Genomic DNA, 20,124 nt, shown 5'->3' with positions numbered 1-20,124 from the left:
CTGAGCTGCCTTCGCTCCGCAGGCAAGTCAATCCGCGCACATTGTCTAGATTCCGCGAATGCGTTCCTGAAGTGAACAGGAATGACGTCCAGTGTGAATATAACCCTGACCTAGCTTATGATAAGTTTTTGAACTAACTTTTATGCCTTTATAATTCCCGCTTTACGAAAAAGAATTTAATAGATCAAAGAAAATCTGGCAACCACGGATAACATTTGAACTGCTTAACCTCATTAAAAAGCGTGACCGCCTTTTTCAAAAATTTATCACGATCAAATGACCGGACGCGCTTAAAGCGTTCACGAAGTATCGAAATCAGGTCACCAAAGAATTCGTACTGGTATGAATCGCTACCACTATAATCTTTTGACTTCCTAGAATCAGCAATCAGGTGAGGTTTGCCATAGAGTACACCAAACTTTCCCCTAATCTCCGGAGATGCTCACGAAACAAGTAAATAATAGGGTAGAAATATCAGGGGCGAAATTAGCTAATACTTTCAATGACCACTTTCTTTCTCTGGTCTCAGTGGCGTCTATCGCAGACTACACATCTTCCCTGAAACCTTCTTGCCCAAAAGCTGTGAGTTTAGAACCGGTCTCGGAACCGGAAATACTAAGTACATTTGCCAATTTTAAAAAACTGCACCTACACTGACGTACTGGGTCTTCAAGTGAAACCTATAAAACACGTTATTGAATTAGTTGCGCATATCTTGGTGCCTATAATCAACATCTGCCTCTCATCTGAGGTGTTTCCCCAGAGCACGCAGTGTGCCATAGTAATCGTAACATATAAAAAAGGCCACCGGACCAACCTTTCTAATCACCGTCCTATTTCGATACTTGCGGTTTTTTCAAAAGGACTAGAAAAAGTTATTCTCAAATGAATAACTTCTTTCACTGATCACTGCAACAACTTAGCTCCTGCGCAGTATGGCTTCAGAAAAAAATAGGTCCACTGAATAAGGCATGCTGTCTTCCTTGATTTTACTAAAGTCTTCAATTATATTAATCACCGTATACTCCTTTGAAAGTTGGAGCGTTGTGATATTCGTGGTGGGGCTTTAAGTTGATTTCATCATACCTTGTGCATCGATCACAGTGTGTTGTGTTAACAGGGAAATCTTCTACCGTAAAACTTGATAAACTAGGCGTTCCAAAAGGAAGCATCCCAGGTTCTTTTCTGTTTGTTTTATTCAGAAATGACATAGTAAACACTAAACCCACTGCCAAGTACATAATTTATGCATACGATACAAGTTTATCCTTTGCAGGCTCTTCTGCTGCAGATTTGTCTCATCAAGCTAATCGAGAACTTCGCCTAGTTAGCACCTGGGCAGCAAAAAAATTATTGAAATATAAATATTGGGAAAACTAAAGCTCTCATCTTTTACCCAAAAAATAAACTTCATGTGCTACCGCCAATTGTAATTGACGGTATAGAAACAGAGGCTGCGCAGAGTCTCAAGTCACTCGGTGTTATTTTTTCAGCAAATTTGTTCTGGGATCGGCACGTAAATAACCTCGTCAAAAAACTTTCGAAAACCGCTGGTCTCATTCGGTGTCATTGTTTTGCAATTCGAAGAGCAGTTAACAGTATGCTTTACAACTTTTTATTGTCATCAACGCTACACTAGGGCGCACTTTTGTGGGGAACCACAACAATAAAAAAAATTAATGAGCTTCGGTTTCTATAGAAACGTGCTTTCCGCATAATTTGCAAAGCACCCTATTTAAGCCACACGAACATGTAGAAGCAGCTAAATATTGTTAGCGCAGAATCTATGTACAAACAACGACTGTCTAAGCAATGCAGATTATAAGGAGCTCAAAATATTAAGGCATTAAAATAGCCGGCCCGTCTGGCAAAACACACTCCTACCTACGCAACGCGCAAGCTCGAACAATGGAATGTGAGCAAACGCCGTACTGGTTATGGAAATAAAACGTTGAAACTCAGACTGTCGACAATGTTAGATGAGTTCTCGAAGGATGAAAACACAGATGTACAACATAATTCAATGAAAAACGTACGAAAAAAATTTACATCGAACTAGAATGTCAACATGCTTTTCTTATTCTTTAGAACCATTTTTTTTCTGGTTTTTCATTTGCTTTCGCATTGGTATTTATACCTGAGTATATCATCAATCTCAGACGAAAGTCTAAATTTCTGCACGCTTCTATATGCTATGTGAACCATTTCATTATCTGTGTATCTTATATACGAATGTAATCACATCTTGGAGTGCTGTATGTTTCACTGTCGCTTAGTAGTTTGCTTTACGCTTTTTTTCCCACAGCAACAGTAGCTGCAGACTGTTTTTTTTTTCTCAAAATACGCATGTAGTATTTGTCTTCTTTCTTTTTTTTCCCAAGTGTTGCCTCCGTTTGCCATGTATTGGGGTACGGGCCTAGTCAAGCCTTCACCAGGCTTGTTGCCTGTACTGGAAACATCCTTGAGATTTTCAATAAAGATTGTATTATGTGTGCAGTGGTTTTGGGACGAAAGGTGCTGTCTCAAAGACTCGCAGCCAGGCTGACCTGATCGCTTTGCTTTTGGCTAAATAAGGCAACATTTCCTAAGTAATTCTGACAAGAATATTTCTGATTGATTCATTGCCTTCTGCATTATTCGCATATGTAATAAAGATAAAACTGCTTATAGAGATTTTCTTCATGAGGGTTTCATTTGATTACTTTTTCAGTGAGTTGATTTCACCTGCAGTAGAAAGAAATCCAGGAGAGAACTGAACCCTTTAGAAGAATGGCGCCTCCATTGAAGTTGGCAACGCTCTCGCTGGTTATTTTGTTGATCGCTATCCCAAACTGGGTTTCTTCCGAGCAAGGTAAATAAACTCGACTTTTACAACGGTGCAGTGTCCAATTGCATGAGAGCTAATTTGCAACTATTTTTTGGAGATTAGCTCACTTTGTTAGCATGTGAAATTGAACTTGGTCGTTTTTTGAAGTCATCTTTTTTGATGTGAGGGTGCATAAAGGCGCGTGGGCATTTCTGACGCCAAAAGAAAACATTCGTGGATGTGTTTGAACGGCTTGATGTGAAAGAATTTTTAATATCGATTACGTTCATTCTTCCCAGCTTCTAGCTAGTTCAGCAGCTTCCTAGCCTGTTTCCTTTAATATAAGTCGTTACAGATTATTTGCATGATACAGATGCCAAGCAATGGCTTTAAAAAGCCTAGAAGCCTTTACGCATATTGCAAGCAGAAGGCGGATGCTTTGTTTGCCGTTACTCCGCTCATGTGCGAATGCAGTGAATATTAAAATGGTAGGTTAAAATTAGCGTTTTTTTTATGAAATATAAACTGAATAAAGCTAATATATTTAATAGAGCGAGGCGAAGACTTCTTCAAGAATTCAGGTACGTTTACGATAGAAGTTAGCGATATTATTACAAAGTGTCGTCGTTCGGCCCTCCAAAGAAGAATCCGCCCAACTGCGGGCAGCGGGATTAATTTTTATGAAATCCTTGGGGCCCTCGGATTGAACACGTCACTTCGTCGTAAATAGGTGTATGGTCTGGCGCGCGGCAAGTCAACAAAACGTGGCAGTTCTTCTCCTCTGCTATTGTAAAACTCTCAAGAAGTACAAAAATAAACAAAAAAATGTGAAGGAAGCCCACACCAAACGAGAGATTATCGCAGTCGAGCCAATTGAAAATAAAAGAAAGGCGGCCAACGGCGAACAAAAATTTTGAAAAAAAACGATAAGAAAAAAAGAAAATTTTCGCAAAAATCGTTCCGAGAATGTTTAGTGGCTCGATGTAGCAAATTCGTATGAAAATGTTCATCCAAAATGCAGCGCACTGCTACACAAATACGTGAACGAAAGGCAACCGTTTTAAAAATTTTCTATTTGGTCCCCTAACGCGATATGGTGGAACATGTCTCCTCGAACGAGACGTGCAAAGTGTACACCGTTGTACAAACGTTCGGAGGCCAAGGTGCCCGCTTTGGGCAATGCAGTTAGGCAATTACAGGAGAATACGATGTCCGGATTGGTGACGATATAACTGCTCCTCACTGTCTCCACGTCATGAGATTTGGGAGGTAGTAAAGCCTTCACTAGATGGCTCTCTATAAGATTCTGCCGCCTAGGGAGTTTTGACCATTTGTAGGCCTTGGCACTCTCGCAGAAAATATTAAACATCCTTCAGTGGTATTTCTACCGCGCAACATTTTCCGGTCAGTGTAGAATCTCCACGAAGCAGACTGTGCTTCATCGAAAGGAATATAAGTACGCAGATACATTTTGTATGCGTGCCGGATAAGAATAAAATCTTCGCTCGTTAAATTAGCAAAAAAAAATAAATTTTGCGAAGATGTCATATTTCTATTTAGCATGGCAACTTGCAAACGTGGTGTGTAAAAACTTACGTCTCATGTTTTGAAGCATTCCCTCATGCTATATTATCCTGAGACATTTGCAGCAGATCTAAAAGTGTCTTCATACCTAATGTGCGATGCTCTATAATAAGACCGCAATGTTTCTTTTGAATGTTTATTGTGTTTTAAAGAACCCAAAGCGGTCTCTTTTTGTAACAAAAAAGGAATTAAAGCATTTAAATTTTTCCTTTGACTGTTTTTTAGACAAAAGTAAAAGCATGGAAGTCATAAGAAATGCTCGTAATAGTACGAAATATCTACGCTTCCAAAAGCTTCTGCACAGGCGGCTTGTCCTACACGACGTCTCCGTGCCTACTCCAATGGCTCCGGCATTTTAGGTCTAGAGAAAAAGTGAATATCTCTTTGCTATAGTTTGTCACTCAAAGCAAATATTCATTACCATTCACTTAAAAGTTAAGCCAAATTTATTAAGTCCAAATTTGAGGCACATAGAATGCTCCAAGTCCGTCTCAACTGTTTCTGCGAGGCTTACGTTGCCCGTATGCCTTATACATGTTGGATTTATGCATTTTAAAATGCATTATGCCCTCAATATGAAGAAACTTTTTGAATACTATTTTCACTGGTTTCGACGAAACCGCATTGAGAGTTACTGAAAATATTACGCAAAAGCGTCTTGTCCACATGCCCTTGTAACCCCAAATTACGCTTATATTCGACTATTGAAAAAATCGCACGAATTGGCTATGAGAACAGCTCAGGGTAAGCAAAAAAGGCAAACACAAAGAAACACACCCATGTACCGCTCACGTGCAGGACGCGGTTTATAGAGCACCTACTTTAAGAACAACCGCGCAATGGGCTGCCAGTCCTGTTCAGAAGAGGCCAGAAATTAGTTGAGGGCCTCTAAATTTAAGATGGCCAAAAGCTAACGTGCACACGAGGTTTGGAACAAATGGTCAAGGAAACTGCAGAAGTGGATAGCGAGAGACAAATACAAAGTGGGCACAAGAAATCAAAGCGGAAAATAATAAAGAAAAAGGTTGAATTCCTCTATTTAGCTTTTCCTCCTCTGAGGATGCTACGTCAGTTTTACGCTTCTCTAATTTGAACTAACTTTGTCCTGCATGGGAGTAAATTACGAAACATTATTAGGTGTCGAAATTCGCGTGTGCACAAGAGGCTATCAAAAATTCACTTGTTAGCATCAGTGGATTGGCACGAATGGTGCACTGCTCCCAGTTATTCGTCTCTCGCTTCACGCACAGAACTCCGAAGCTGCACTGGGCAAGTTTAGTCGTCGTGCAAGGTTTCGCGCCATTGAATACTTCATCGGACGCTCCTCTTTTTCTTCCTCCATCGCCATGGAAGAGAGTGACAAGGAAGACGCTTGCAGCAAGGAAACAATTTCCAGGTGCTACGCAAGCTATCTTGACGTACTGATGTCAACATTGTCGCTGCCTGCGGACGAAAAGCTCTTGCAGACGGCGGAGGGTGCGGATGAGCTGAGAGTGTGCAGGTGTGTACGTTTGCTATTTGGTAAAAAAGAAATTTTAACCATTTCTTGAAATGGCCGAGGCGCCACTTTTTTTTTCCAGAGATGTGCTACAGCAGCTAAGAAAAAAAGATAATAGGCAATTCTTCCAGATTATTGCTTATAGCAGAAGGACAAAATCTGATTTAAACTCCGAGAGAATACTAAGGAGCAGTCACACCATGAAAACGCATCAGCTAGAAAGGAAATTCAGACCAAAGAGACTGTATTCAGCAATACTTTGATTTGAGCTAATTGGTTGTAGCATGACATGTTTACGCAAAAGGCGTACTGGCGCTAAATCACCCCTTGTATCTGGTTTGTCTGTATATCTTTTTGCATGCAGTGTGGTTCTTAAGTGGTTTTTTCTGTGAATAAACTCAGTTGGAAGTTGGCGCCAGTCCTGTCCTGTTGTGTGTGTGGTCTTCGTTTTTTTAGCTCCAGTACGCCTTTTGCGTAAACATGCCATGTATTCAGCCCATCAGTAAAAGTCATCAGAAAAGATTAACTCAAAATTATAGAAAAACAAAGGAAAAATGTCTAATAAGTTTGGTTGGCAATCATAACCCAATTTCTGAAAAAAAAAATTTTGTCACCCTTTTTTGGGAATTGAAAAGCCGCACATGGTTGCAAAAGTGGCGTGGTCCTCCCTAGTGCAGCCCGCGCGTATCAATACTTCATTCATCATAGAAGTGTTCGAGCTGACCCAGACATGTATTCATTCATGCTGTTCCGTTTCTTTAGGACAACATCGACAGCTTCAAACCGGCAGAGTAACTTTAACTGAGTTGTGTGGCCTTCGGTAGTCTTAATCGGACACTATGAGAGTTTACACTAGGATTGCATGAAAACTTTGCAAATGAGAAAAGTTGAACCGAGAACGCAGAAATGCACTTAAGGCGCCCACATATTGAACCCTTGAAATTGGGGTCAGTGCTATTTTTGCCAGGAAAGACTTGGAAATGAGCTACAGCAAGATATTATCCCTGAGTCAATCTTGCCCCGAAAACTGATACAGCACGTACCGTCTAGTGGCCTCGCAAGTGTCGACAAACCAGTAAAGGCGCATTTTTAGTCCCTTTTCTCAAATTACAACTGCGGACATACTAACTCAATACAATCTCAGTTTGCGCCAACCCTTTTAATGAACAGCGCACAGGCTGGCCAAAGTGGTCCAACTTTAATTTTTTTATTGGATGAATAGAAATGCTGGTGGTGCCAAAATTGCAATCGATAGACTACGACGGGGGCAGACGTCGCTGGCTTTCTAGTCCGGTAGTGTTGGGCTGTTTCTGCTCCTTGTTTCTGATCGCGGAGCTGCTGCTGGTCACCGAGACATTTGAAACCACAACCAGAAATGGGCAGTAAGAATTCAAATGAGAATTAATTTCTGGCATCAGGCAGTGAAAAAAAGGTGAGAAAAGTTGGGTAAAGATCAACGTTCGGCCCAACATGCAAATACAAGTGTTTGTTAGGTAATGTTTCTCTGTTCTGTTTTGCATCTATTATTCCGCAGTCCTATGTGTGCAAGCGCGACAGAGACCCATACGTTGTTTGTATAACGGCAGAGGACAAACTACTTCTTTTACAGTCGCCTGAAGGAAAAGTTACCTTGCCACAAGAGGATGCAGCATTGCCCAAAATCCATTACGGAGCAATTTGCCCGGCAAGAGGAAAGCTACAGACTTATCGAAGATGTGTTTTGTGATGGAAGCGCCGGGAATGGTAACAAATTTCTTCCTCCATGCTGTAGGCACACTATTTTAAAATATAAAAATATTCCCTCTGTACAAATATTTCCCAGTGTGCAAAACATCTTATTAAAGTTAGCCCGGGAAAGCTGGCATCGGAAGGTCATCCTTTCCTAAAGTGTGATAGAAATTGTCGAGTAATTTAAAAGATTTTAGAAAGGATAACCAGGTCCTTAAATACCGTGGCTTCTAAGATGCATTTAATAGCAATATTTAAGATAAGAAAATGGTACAAGAACGCTGAACGCGGTGGCATACAAGAGTTTCTGAATTCACTGGTCAGGGAAGAACCAGAACTAGAAGAAAGGGCATTCTATTCCGCAAAACTGTTCGAAAAATTCTTTAATACGGCATGAAAAAGTTTCTCAAGCTGCTCACAAGATACGGGGCCGCTACAATTCCACATGCAGAAACAACAAACACGAAGATTATCCTGCCTGCTAAATTGATCGCCAGGTGAAGCCACATAACCTAAAGCTTCATCTCTTCCGCAATTACATTTCACTACCAGCGGTGTCAATTAACAACTTTGTGCTGAGAACAGAGGACGAAAACTGGTATGGCGCCCTCGAGAGATGTCAGCAAGGATATAAACTAACTTTTTACTCAGCCGACTTCGAAGCGAAAGATTCGATACACATTATTCGTGATGTACCATGAACCTTGCAAGAAATGCAGAATATTTCTTAACATTCAAGCGACAAGGAGATTCCTCATTGAGAATTTTCTGTGGGTCTTTTTGCGCGGACAGTGATTCAAACTTCAAGAACTTGACAGCACCTCACATCCGCCCTACTCGAAACTGAGGTACACCAGCGCGCACAGCAACACTCCGCTTTAAAGAACAATGTCATACCCATGGTTCATCCACCCTTGCAAAGGGTGAACTGCATGACATAAGGGCTCTGGCTGAAACTAGTTCACGGTTAAAATGCACCGCTAAATATTTACCTGAGTTCGGGAGCCAAACATGCGTAAGAGGAGGAAAAAAAACAGTCCTTAGCACAAAAAAAAATAAACGCATATCCGCTAGGGCATTTGCGCACAAACCATTGAAACGGTCCATGCGGGAACACAAAACCCAATTGTGCGACTTCGTAAAAGGAAGGGAAGATTACGTTTTCGTGAGCCGAGGAGAAGTGGGAAAAGTGAAGAGTACGGTAATAAAAAAATGGTTCATTTCATACATGATTACCATATTCCTTCTTGATATATTACCGTCACAAATGCTTGAAATATTTTTATGGTCGCAGGTTTTTGCAAAGTGGTCACGGCACAGTGCAGGGCACTGTGCAGAGGGTGGCAAAGCTGATGTGGATGACAAAGTTCAAAGTTGAATTGAAAGAAAACCTTTTTATAGTAATGTAATATCAGTAGTAAAAAATTTTTGTTTCAGTGCGTATAGGTATATATTCTTTCGCGTTCACATGAGCGAAAAGGCCAGCTAGTTAAGGACTTGAAACATGTTCACTGGCCATTGGGTTACTTTCTATAATTGCTCCCTGTTTTCTGCTTCTAGGCCGGAAAAAACGAGATATTATAGGACTTGCGGAAAAATGCGTAGACATCAAGAAACTCCTGATATGCAAGTTGGGAACTTTGCTCCAGTTCCTGACCATAGAACAGCTGCCAATGTCTGTTGTTTGCAAGTAAGAGTGAATTAGTTTCTCTTTAACTTCCTGCTGTAGTGCCGTAGTCGATTGTAACAACATAGAGTTGTGGGTGAGTTGGTATACGATCCCGAAAGAGCGAAACATCGCTACTAAAATAAAGGACCAGGGAAAGGAAAGACACAAAAAGGAAACACAGGCTTCTACGTGACTTTCCTTTCTTTGCTGCTTTTTTTATGGCGCTCTTTCGTTCTTACAAAATGTGTGGCGCTTTTGAACGCTAAAAATATAAAATAATTTTTCTATCTCTAAATTTTTCAGGCCATAACACTTTTCTTTCGATAAATCATCTCTAGAGCGAGATATTGCTGCGCAGCTCCGATTTTCTGGCGCTGCCAGGCAAGCCTGAAACGCTTACAGAACACTTAATATTAGTTTGTCAGCTCAGAAATGGCAATGCTTAGGTATTGCATATATCTTTCGAAAATTAAGAGTACAAGCTCTGTTTCACTTGCACATTTTTTTTTTGCTCTCTTTTAAAGCGGCCTAGAAAAATTGCAAACCTGCGTCTCTGAGACCTCAGAGACACCATTTACTTTATTCACAAGGTAAACAAAGGGTGAAATCAAATGCTGTGTTCTGTCTCAAACTTTCTGCTACATAGAACTGTAAATGCAGAGTAATTCTTGCTGCCGTCACGTGTACGAAGCGTGGAATAGAAGCTGCGTTCACATCATGTACGCTCTGATATGCTCAAGTTTACCGTTCAAGCTAACGCCCTCTTTAGCAGCATGCCTAAAATAGACGCGTAAGGCTTTACTGGAGCGCTAAAGTAAATTACAAGCTGCTATGTTTTCATAATGGTCGTCTTCTGCCGTGACTCGCACATGCCGGTGTTGCACCGTGTATTTAAATAAAGGACGCCATGCCTCAGAACCGCTAAGCCTCAGTGCAATTCATAGGCATTTTAAGCTTGTCGACAGGACGCAGAAAGAAAGAAGAGGGGTAAAAAGAGTTGCAATTAAAGCAACAGGGAAAGTGTGTCGCCTACATACTTTATCAACAGGTTTACTTTCTCCTAAGGAAGGTAATAGCAGCGCAAAAAAACAAAACAGGGACGCAACAGAAACACAACCAACAGGACTGGCGCTGATACAGCGCCAGTCCTGTTGGTTGTGTTTTTGTTGCGTCCCCGTTTTTTTTTTTTTTGCGCTGCTCTACCTTCCTTAAGATGAACCACTGACTAGCCAATACAAAAATTTTGATTAATTTTTTCATCAAGGTGTTCTCGCAGTGTGCAAATGCGTTATCTTGCGCGCATGAAATGGCGCTGATGTAGTGGGACATGTGCACAGATAAAAATGGTGTAATGTGGAAACTCGCACAGTTAGTGTGGACGGTCAAAGTCCTTGTCCCAGCGGTGCTGCTCAGTAGACCGGCGTTCGCAAGCGCGCACCCGAGCTTCGTCAGCTTCGTCTTCTGTCATCTTCCTCTCCTTCGGCAGCGCTAGCCGCTGAGACAGCAAACCTCAACTCTCGTTCTTACAACACCCCCGGGATAAAAAGGCGCCATCCTGGCGGCCTAAGGGCACGAGATGATAGCTGGGTCGTAGAAGGGCTTCAGGCGGTCTAAGTGCACAATTTAACGGCCGCGGCGGCGATGGTCAGACGAAGGCGTGACGGGCTCCGCAAGATAATTAAATGGGGATGTCTGCTGAACAACGCGATAGGGGCCCTGTTATTTTCTCAGCAGTTTTGTAGATTGTCCTGGGCAGGAGGAGGGCACGCAAAGCCAAATCAAGGATTCCGGAAGATAGGGCGGCGATAGACCGGGAGAAGCGGCGCGGGAGCTGTTCTGATGGTACTGGTCGTGTGAAGTAAAGGAACGGGCGAGTTGACGGCATTCTTCGGCATGCACAGCGGCCTGAGAGATGGTTGTAAATTCGGACGAATCGGGGCGGTAAGGGAGTATGGTTTCCATGATGGAGGAAGGCTCGCGTCTGTACAGAAGAAAATACGGGGAAAAACCAGTAGTGGCTTGCGTTGCAGAGTTGTAGGCGTATGTAACGAAAGGTAGAACGCGTACCCAGTCTGAGTGATCGGCAGAAATTTACTTGGCCATCATGTCGCCGAGGCTCCGGTTAAAGCGCTCGGTCATGCCGTTCGTCTGCGGATGGTACGATGACGTCGTCCGGTGAACGATATGACACTCTCGAAGGAGGGCTTCCACCACGCCGGACAAGAAGACGCGACCCCGGTCGCTGAGCAACTCCTGAGGCGCACCGTGACGAAGAATGAGGTTCAGAAGTATGAAACCGGCTACGTCAGAGGCCGTCGCAGCTGGCAACGAGGCAGTTTCGGCATAGCGCGTGAGATGATCAATGGCGACGATGATCCAACGGTTCCCTGCGGCAGTGATGGGAAGAGGGTCATAAAAGTCAATTCCAACGCGGTTGAATGGCCGGGCGGGACACGGCAAAGGTTGCAGAGAAGTAGGTGAGTGCGGTGGTGGGTTCTTGCGACGCTGACATTCCAGGCAAGAGCGTACGTACTGGCGGACGAAACGGTACATGCCCCGCCAATAATACCGAAGGCGTAGGCGGGTAAAAGTTTTTAACAGGATAGATAAGCGGGCGAGTTGGTGATACATAATGCAAAAAAACAGCGCGAACAAACGGGGACGAGACAAAGAATACACAGGAACAAGCGCTGTTGTTCCTGTGTATTCTTCGTCTCGTCCCCGTTTGTTCGCGCTGTTTTTTTGCAAACGTTTTTAGCAGACCGGCATGACCGCATCGCGGGTCATCATGATAACTGGTACAAATGGCGGAGCGGAGATGCCTTGGAATCACGAGCAGCCATTTGCGACAATCGGGGAGGTAGTTCCGACGGTACAGCAGCTGGTCACGCACGACAAAGTGATGGGCTTGACGACGGAGCGCTCTAGAAGGGAGGCGCGCTGAGGGGTTGGCTAGGAAATCTAGAAAAGAAGTAATCCATGGATCCTTGCGCTGCTCAGAAGGCATATCAGTAGTGTCAAGAGAAGGTGTGCGGCCGGAAGTAGATGGTGGGTCAGGTTCAGAGGTCACAGGGGAGCGCGAGAGAGCGTCGGCGTCGGAGTGTTTACGACCGGAACGATAAATGATCCGATGTCGTGATCTTGTAAACTCAGAGCCCAACGAGCCATGCGGCCTGATGGATCTTTGAGTGACGACAGCCAACAAAGCGCATGGTGATCGGTAATGATATCGAACGGGTGCCCATATAAGTAAGGACGAAATTTTATGATCGCCTAAATAATCGCCAAACATTCTTTTTCTGTGACGGAATAATTAGACTCCGCTTTTGTGAGCACACAGATGGCGTAAGCAACGACGTACTCATTGAAACCAGGTTTCCGCTGAGCTAGAACGGCACCGAGACCAATACCGCTGGCGTCTGTGTACAGTTCTGTACGCGCGGAATGGTCGAAATGGCGCAAAATCGGAGGAGAGGGGAGGAGCTGGCGCAGCGTTGCAAAAGCTTCGTCGCATGCAGGGGACCAAGCCGACAAGTCGTGGCTACGAGCGAGAAATTGCGTCAGCGGGGCGATAACGGCAGCAAAATTCTTGATGAACCGGCGAAAGTAGGAGCAAAGGCCAAGAAAGCTACTGAGTTCTTTCAGGGATGTGGGCTTCGGGAAACAAGCAACTGCGCGGAGCTTGGCAGGGTCCGGGAGTACACCATCCTTGGACACGACGTGGCCTAGGATAGTCAGCTGTCGAGCGCCGAAGCGACACTTTTTCTAGTTTAGCTGCAGGCCAGCGTCACTGAGACAGCGAAGAACACTCTCGAGGCGAAGAAGATGAGACGGAAAATTCTGGGAGAAGATGACAACGTCGTCCACGTAGCAGAGGCATGTCTGCCATTTAAGGCCACAGAGGATGTTGTCCATCATAAGCTCAAAAGTGGCAGGCGCGTTGCAGAGACCTAAAGGCATCACATTAAATTCATACAGCCCATCAGGCGTGGTGAAAGCTGTTTTCGGGCGATCGACGTCGGCCATCGGCACCTGCCAGTACCCAGAGCGCAGATCCAACGAAGAAAAGTACTCCGCTCCCTGCAGACAATCCAGCGCGTCGTCTATACGAGGCACGGGGTAGACGTCCTTCCGAGTAATTTTGTTTAGCCGCCGGTAGTCTACGCAGAATCTAATGGAGCCGTCCTTTTAAGTGACGAGCACGACCGGAGAAGCCCACGGGCTGTGAGAGGGCTGGATCACGCCGCGATGTAGCATGTCGTTCACCTGTTCATCAATGATGCGGCGTTCGGCGGAGGAGAGGCGGTAGGGGCGTTGGCGCAATGGTCCATGGGTGCCAGTGTCGATATGGTGGCGAACCGCTGTGGCACGACCCAATGGTGCTTGAGGAGAGTCGAAGGATGCAGGAAGCGCTGCAGCAAAGCGATGAGCTGGGCGCGTTGGTGAGGTGGTAGAGCGGCATCGACAGAATGGCAAAAACATATCCGGGGAGGACGGGTCGGCGACGTCAGCGGGAGGATTGATTGCACAAAGCAGGGAACCAGAGACACATGGCTTAAGAAAAAAAACGCCCTGAGGAGTGAAACCCCTGCACTTTTCTTTCAAGAAAACATGACTCGGCATAACAGGGACCTTCTACGGTCGGTAAAGGAAGCAGCAAAAGAAAAAGGCTATAAGTTTGTTTGATACGTGAACGGCAAGGTCCTTGTTCGAAAGACTGATGGAGCTAATGCAATTCACGTCAGGGATAAGGGAGAGCTGGACGACCTTTAAAGGGTGCGTTTTTTTTTTGCAACAAAAGAAGGATGCATAACGAAGTGGATTTTTACTTGCCTGATGATGTAGATGAAATTGTCGCAGCATTTCCCGCATCTCCCTTAAAATGTATCCACATGAACACGCGTTCGGTCAGAAATAAGGCGTCATCCCTGGAGGAGTTCTTTACTGGTTTCTCTTTTCAATTTTCGGCTATTATGTTAACAGAGACATGGAGCATTAATGAATGTGATGTTTTTAGGTTGCCTGATTATAATACCCACTATCTAAACCGGTCGGACTCTCGAGGGGGGGAGTGTCATTGCTGATCACAAATGATGTAGAATGTCAGATCATTAATTCTTACACAGTGCTTTCACCAGACTATGAAATGCTGACCCTGTACTCTGCTAGACATGTATTTTCTGCGTGCTATCGACCACCGAATGGTGATTTGCCTGCGTTTCTGCAGTTCTATGACCAGTTCCTGGCTTATGTGGTTCGAAATCATAACTCTAAACCTCTAATAGCTGGTGGAGATTTTAACGTCGACATGAGTGTGAACAGTCCATCATCAAATGCTTTCAATATGGTCATGTTATCGAATGGTTTTGCTAACTTAATTGACACACCAACCAGGATTACACCTGAAGGCTAGTCCACTCTGGATTTATTTATTACCAATTCCTTGGGGCCGAATGTTAAATCTGGAGTGTTGTCATGTTCTATCAGCGATCATTTGCCAGTGTTCTTGTGTGTAGAATCAAGCAGGTCAATAAGAAAAAAATCCCCACCAGTAATGTACCAACTAATAACAGACACAACACTGAATTCCTTTCGTGACGCCTTGTTGTCAGTAGAATGGGGCACGATCGGTAATCTCACAAATGCCAGTGAAGCGTACGATAAGTTTATGGATATACTGACCCAACTATACCACAAGAGTTTCCCGTCAAGAACACACAAAAAAAGTAAAAGAACACGCAAACCATGGCTTACACCTGAATTACGGAGTGAAATGAAAAAGAGGGACAAGCTATATCAACATTTCCTTCATACGCGATCAGCAGATGATCTTGTCCAATTTAAAAAGCATCGTAATAAGCTAACAAAGAAGTTGCGAAATGCACGAGCAGCATATTATTGATCTTTGTTCGATATTGACTGCCGTCAAAACAGTCTGTTATGGTCGAGGTTGAACACCATCCTTAATCGTGGTCACTCGCATACGCCTTCATTGAAATTACAAGTTGATGGAAAAGAATTATCCGGTGCAGAACTAGCTGATTCTTTTAACAATTTTTTCACTAGTATCGCTTCTGCTTCCTCTATATCCTCTCATGCTAGCAAATATGTTTCAACTTATATTAACAACACAATATACCTTCAGCCCGTAACAGTGTATGAAATCATGTCCGTTATACAAGCCTTAAAGAACTCTAGCAGTTGTGACATCGATGGTTTTCAAGTACGCCCAATCAAACATGTCGCTGATATTATTGCTCCCATCCTCACCCACATTTTTAACATATGTTTAGAATCAGCAACTTTCCCAGCGAGAATGCAGTGCGCAAAAGTTACTGCTCTGTACAAAAAAGCAGATAGTAATGAGCTGGGAAATTACAGGCCGGTATCTATTTTACCGATCTTTTCAAAGCAGTTTGAAAAAGTCTTGTATTCGAGGATGGCAAATTTCATTGAAAAACATAATCTGTTAACACCACACCAGTTCGGTTTTCGTAAAAACAAATCAGTTGAATTAGCGTTGCTAGAGAAGAACGAATATATATTAACGGCGTTTGAAAACAAAGAAATAGTTGTTGGCATTTTAGTTGACTTTTCTAAAGCCTTCAATTTAGTTAACCATAACATTTTGCTGGAAAAATTAAGTCAGTATGGAATACGAGGGCAGGCACTAGCTCTTATGAAATCCTACCTATCCAATAGAACTCAAGTTGTGAAAATAGGTGCCTTTACATCGAAAGCTAAAGCTGTTAATTGTGGAGTGCCACAGGGAAGTATTTTAGGACCTTTACTTTTTAATCTCTATGTGAATGATATCGTCACTATTAACCCTAAAGCAAAATATATTATCTATGCAGATGACACTAGTATTTTTTTTGCTGGCAATGATATTAATCTTCTTGTTGAACAATGTAACAGTGCAATGAAATCCTTAGAGGAATGGTCGAGAGCAAATGCAATGAAGGTAAATGAAAGCAAAACAAAAGCGATTATATTCAGGCCGAAGAACAAGCACATACTTCCGCATCAAGATATTATAATAAACTCACGATGCATCGCTTTAGTCTATAATTTCAAATGTCTGGGTGTCACCTTTTCCGCAAATATGTCCTGGGATAATCACGTCAAGCATGTTCTAAGCAAAATAAGTAAAATAACTGGTGTAATACGTCGTTTAAGGTATATCCTTCCCACACGCATCAAACGTTTGCTTTATCATTCACTCTTTCAGTCACACTTGAACTATTGTCAAATAGTATGGGGAAACACAACATCCACTAATATAGAACACATCCACCTGTTACAGAAAAAGTATCTCCGACACACATATACTGCTTCTTATACTGCTTCCACCCCAAACTTTCTGTAGCAACTCTGGTGTAATTCCAGCTCACAATCTATATAGATATCGCTTAAGCCATTTATATAAACAAGAAATCCACAGGAATATCAACAATATACGTAACCTATCCCAATTACAGGACAGAACTCCAAGTTACCTAACAAGACACTTCGAGGATTGGTCAGTACCAATGTCACATTCAAGTTACGGGAAACAGTGCCTTAAGTATACAATACCAACGCTTTTGAATTATTATAATTCTGTACGTTTTGACCTTTTCACGGCAACCTACAAGGACCTCCGGCAGATGTATTTGGTTTCCATGTAATGTTATCTAGCCTTGCTGTTGTTTTCGTTTGGATTTGTAGAAGTGAGTTCCGCTGTTGTTTTCTGTTCTTTTTGTTGTTTTCTGTTGTTTTCGTTTACGAGTACTAAGTCTGTATCATATTAAATATGTATGTATATGTTTGCATATCAAGAATATGTTACGTGATGCCGCCACTCTGCCAAAATAACGGATTGTGGACCCGTGAAGCTGTCCAAGGACAGCTTTTTTTCTACAATCCCCCCATCTGTATTTGATGGCAAATGAAGATTTCATATCATTTCAAGTGATGTCATGGGCGTCAGGGTCATCAAGGACAGGAGAAGCGTCGTCGAGATCGATGACATCAACCGTACCAAGCGATTCTCCCCGAAGTAAAATGGTGCGGAAAGACAACGGGTTCGCGACGTACAGAGCGCCACAACCACCAGCAAGTGTGAGCACGGCATGAGGGAGCAAGACAGACTTGCGGTGCGCACAAAGAGGTGAGGGTGAATAAAGGACAGTAGCGTCAGAGAGGGCAGCACAAGTCAGCGGAACGAGAACAGAACAGAAAGCTGGCACCTCGACGTCGTGAGCGGCGAGAATAGGCGCGGTGGTAACAAGGGAGGCGTCCACAAGAGCATCACAAAGCGGCGACAAATCAGTTTCAACACGTTTCACAGTCCATAATGGCGTGATGCGCCGACAGAAAGTCCCACCCGAGGATGATGTCATGAGGAGCGGGCGAGAACGAAGAACTCAATGGTGTAGGAGAGGCCTTGGATGACGAGGCGGGCAGTGCACGCTGCCAGAGAGCGAATGGGGTCAGCGCTGGCGGTGCGAAGTCAAAGGACAGAAACCGGCGTCATCATTTTTTTTTAATTTGCGGCACAAGTGGCGACTAATGATGGACACAGCAGCACCAGTGTCAATAAGCGCGTCAACAGTAACACCTTCTACGATCACTTCAATAACGTTCATAGGAGCGGTGATAGGGCTTGAGACGGTCGTTGACGGCGCAGTTCTTGCCTCCGGAACTGCGGCGCCTAGTTTTCCGCTTGAAGGGGTGGGGACCGGCGGCGTCGAACGGCCAACGGCGTCGAGGAGACGGTGACCGATGGCTTCGGTTGTAGGAGTCGGAGTGAGGCGGAGAGGGATTCAGAGGCGGCAGAGAAGAGACAGGGACGGAGGGCAATGAAGCGTCGTACGTTCGCGAGCGCCCGTAGACGTAAGGACCGGATCCGCGCATGCGGCACCAGCGGGCCACATGACTAGCGAGACCGCAGGCATAGCATATCGGGCGGTTATCTGGGGTGCGCCACGGATTCATAGGGCGCGGACCGGTGCGAGGCAAAGGATGGTGAGCGCGTGGCGTAGATCCACGGGCAAACAAGCCGCACCTCCACCAAGTGCATTGTGGAAACATGGTGGAAAAAACAGCGCAAACTTAGACAGAAAACACAGAAAAGAGGGGAGACACTACAAGCGCTGTACAAGCGCTTGTAGTGTCTACCCTCTTTTCTGTGTTTTCTGTCTAAGTTTGCGCTGTTTTTTCCACCATGAATTCACACCAACTAGCCCAAATGTCTGCTTTGCTACAGGTAATGTGGAAACTCGCACAGTTAGTGTGGACGGCCACAGTCCTTGTCCCAGCAGTGCTGCTCAGCAGGCCGGCGTTCGCAAGCGCGCACCCGAGCTTCGTCAGCTTCGTCAGCTTCGTCTTCTGTCTTCTTCCTCTTTTTCGGCAGCGCTAGCCACTGAAACAGCAAACCCCAACTCTCTTTCTTACAATGGTTTCAGGTGCGTGAGAATACACACAGCTTCTGAAAGCGATATCAAAGGGAAAAGCGAACGTCACTTGCTCTACCGTCTCTCAGCTGCCGTCTCACTTGCTCTACCATCAATATAATTTTCAAAAGCACAAGCTTTAGTGAGTTAAGAAGCAGCGAACGACGCCCAATTCATTCCAACAAACTTCACTGAAGTGCGCAGTAGGCGCCATGATTTAATATTTGAGGAAGCACCGAATTTCTTTTCCCACAGGGCGAAAATATGCTTCCGTTAGTGAACACATTCTAACCTTCAGCACAAGACTGATACGGTATGAATAACTATACTCGCAAACATGCTTTAAATACGTGGATCACATAGGTTGACTAAGAGAATTTCCTGTGCTCAAGCATTTTGGCTTCTTGCGTTACCTCTGCATTTGTATTTCTTTGTATATTGTTGGAATTTCCTAAGACGTACACATTCAGCCTGCTTTTGTGACGCCAGAAATGCGTTAGGCCAAGTCACTGCTACGTTGGCGCGAGACGATTTGTTTGAGAGATTCGTATCACCACTCTCGCATATCAAAACAGTTAAGGTGGTGATCATCGATCGGATGCGAACATTTGGATTTGCCCTCGATGATTGGTTTCGTGCTTTTACTCCACGCCTTGGCGTCACACACGCGGCAGATGCTTCTGGGGAGGGTGGCTGGTGGGCGATGCGTCTGAAGGGAAGCTTCCTTTCCGACTGCATATTTCAATTCGATTTCGCCGTCGCTTTTTTTTTCGGCACCTACGTGCGTGGGTTAGTATAAGGTGAGGGTAGGTGGGTTGGCGGCTGAGGCGCTTCTGGAGGGAACAGTCGGGTGGATAAGGGTGAATGAAGCTTCTAGAAAGGGAAGGAGGCCGTCCTTGTCGGGTTCGAACCCGACCCCGGCCGCCGCGTTTCGACGATGGCGAAACGCAAAAGGCGCCCGTGCTCTGTGCGATATCAGGGCACGTTAAAGATCACCTCCACTGCGGCACCTATTTCTTCCTTTATTCTACCACTCCTCCCTTTATCCCTTCTCTTACGGCGCGGTTAAGGTGTCCACCGAGATATATGGGTCTGTTACTGCACCATTTCCTTTCCTCAAAACCAACTTTCATTTTTTTTTTATACCAAGTCACAATGCAATCTCAGTGCCCATTGACTCAATAGCCATCGAAATTTTCGTACGCCATCCGGATGCATCGCTCCCACACGGAAAAGTTCAATCATCCCTCAGTGAGTAGTTAACATTCGGCGCGGATATTTCCTGACTGGCCTTATATGTGTAGAAACTAGCATATCACTATACTTTCCGCAAATACAGCAGCCGTACACGTTAAATTAAGCTGAGAAATGCATGCCGTGTCTTCATATTTTTGTGGGTTTC

Source organism: Amblyomma mixtum, chromosome 9 (genome assembly GCF_055824585.1).
Source record: "Amblyomma mixtum isolate Tamu chromosome 9, ASM5582458v1, whole genome shotgun sequence".
NCBI lineage: Eukaryota > Metazoa > Arthropoda > Arachnida > Ixodida > Ixodidae > Amblyomma > Amblyomma mixtum.
Note: the sequence above shows the minus strand (reverse complement) of the source record.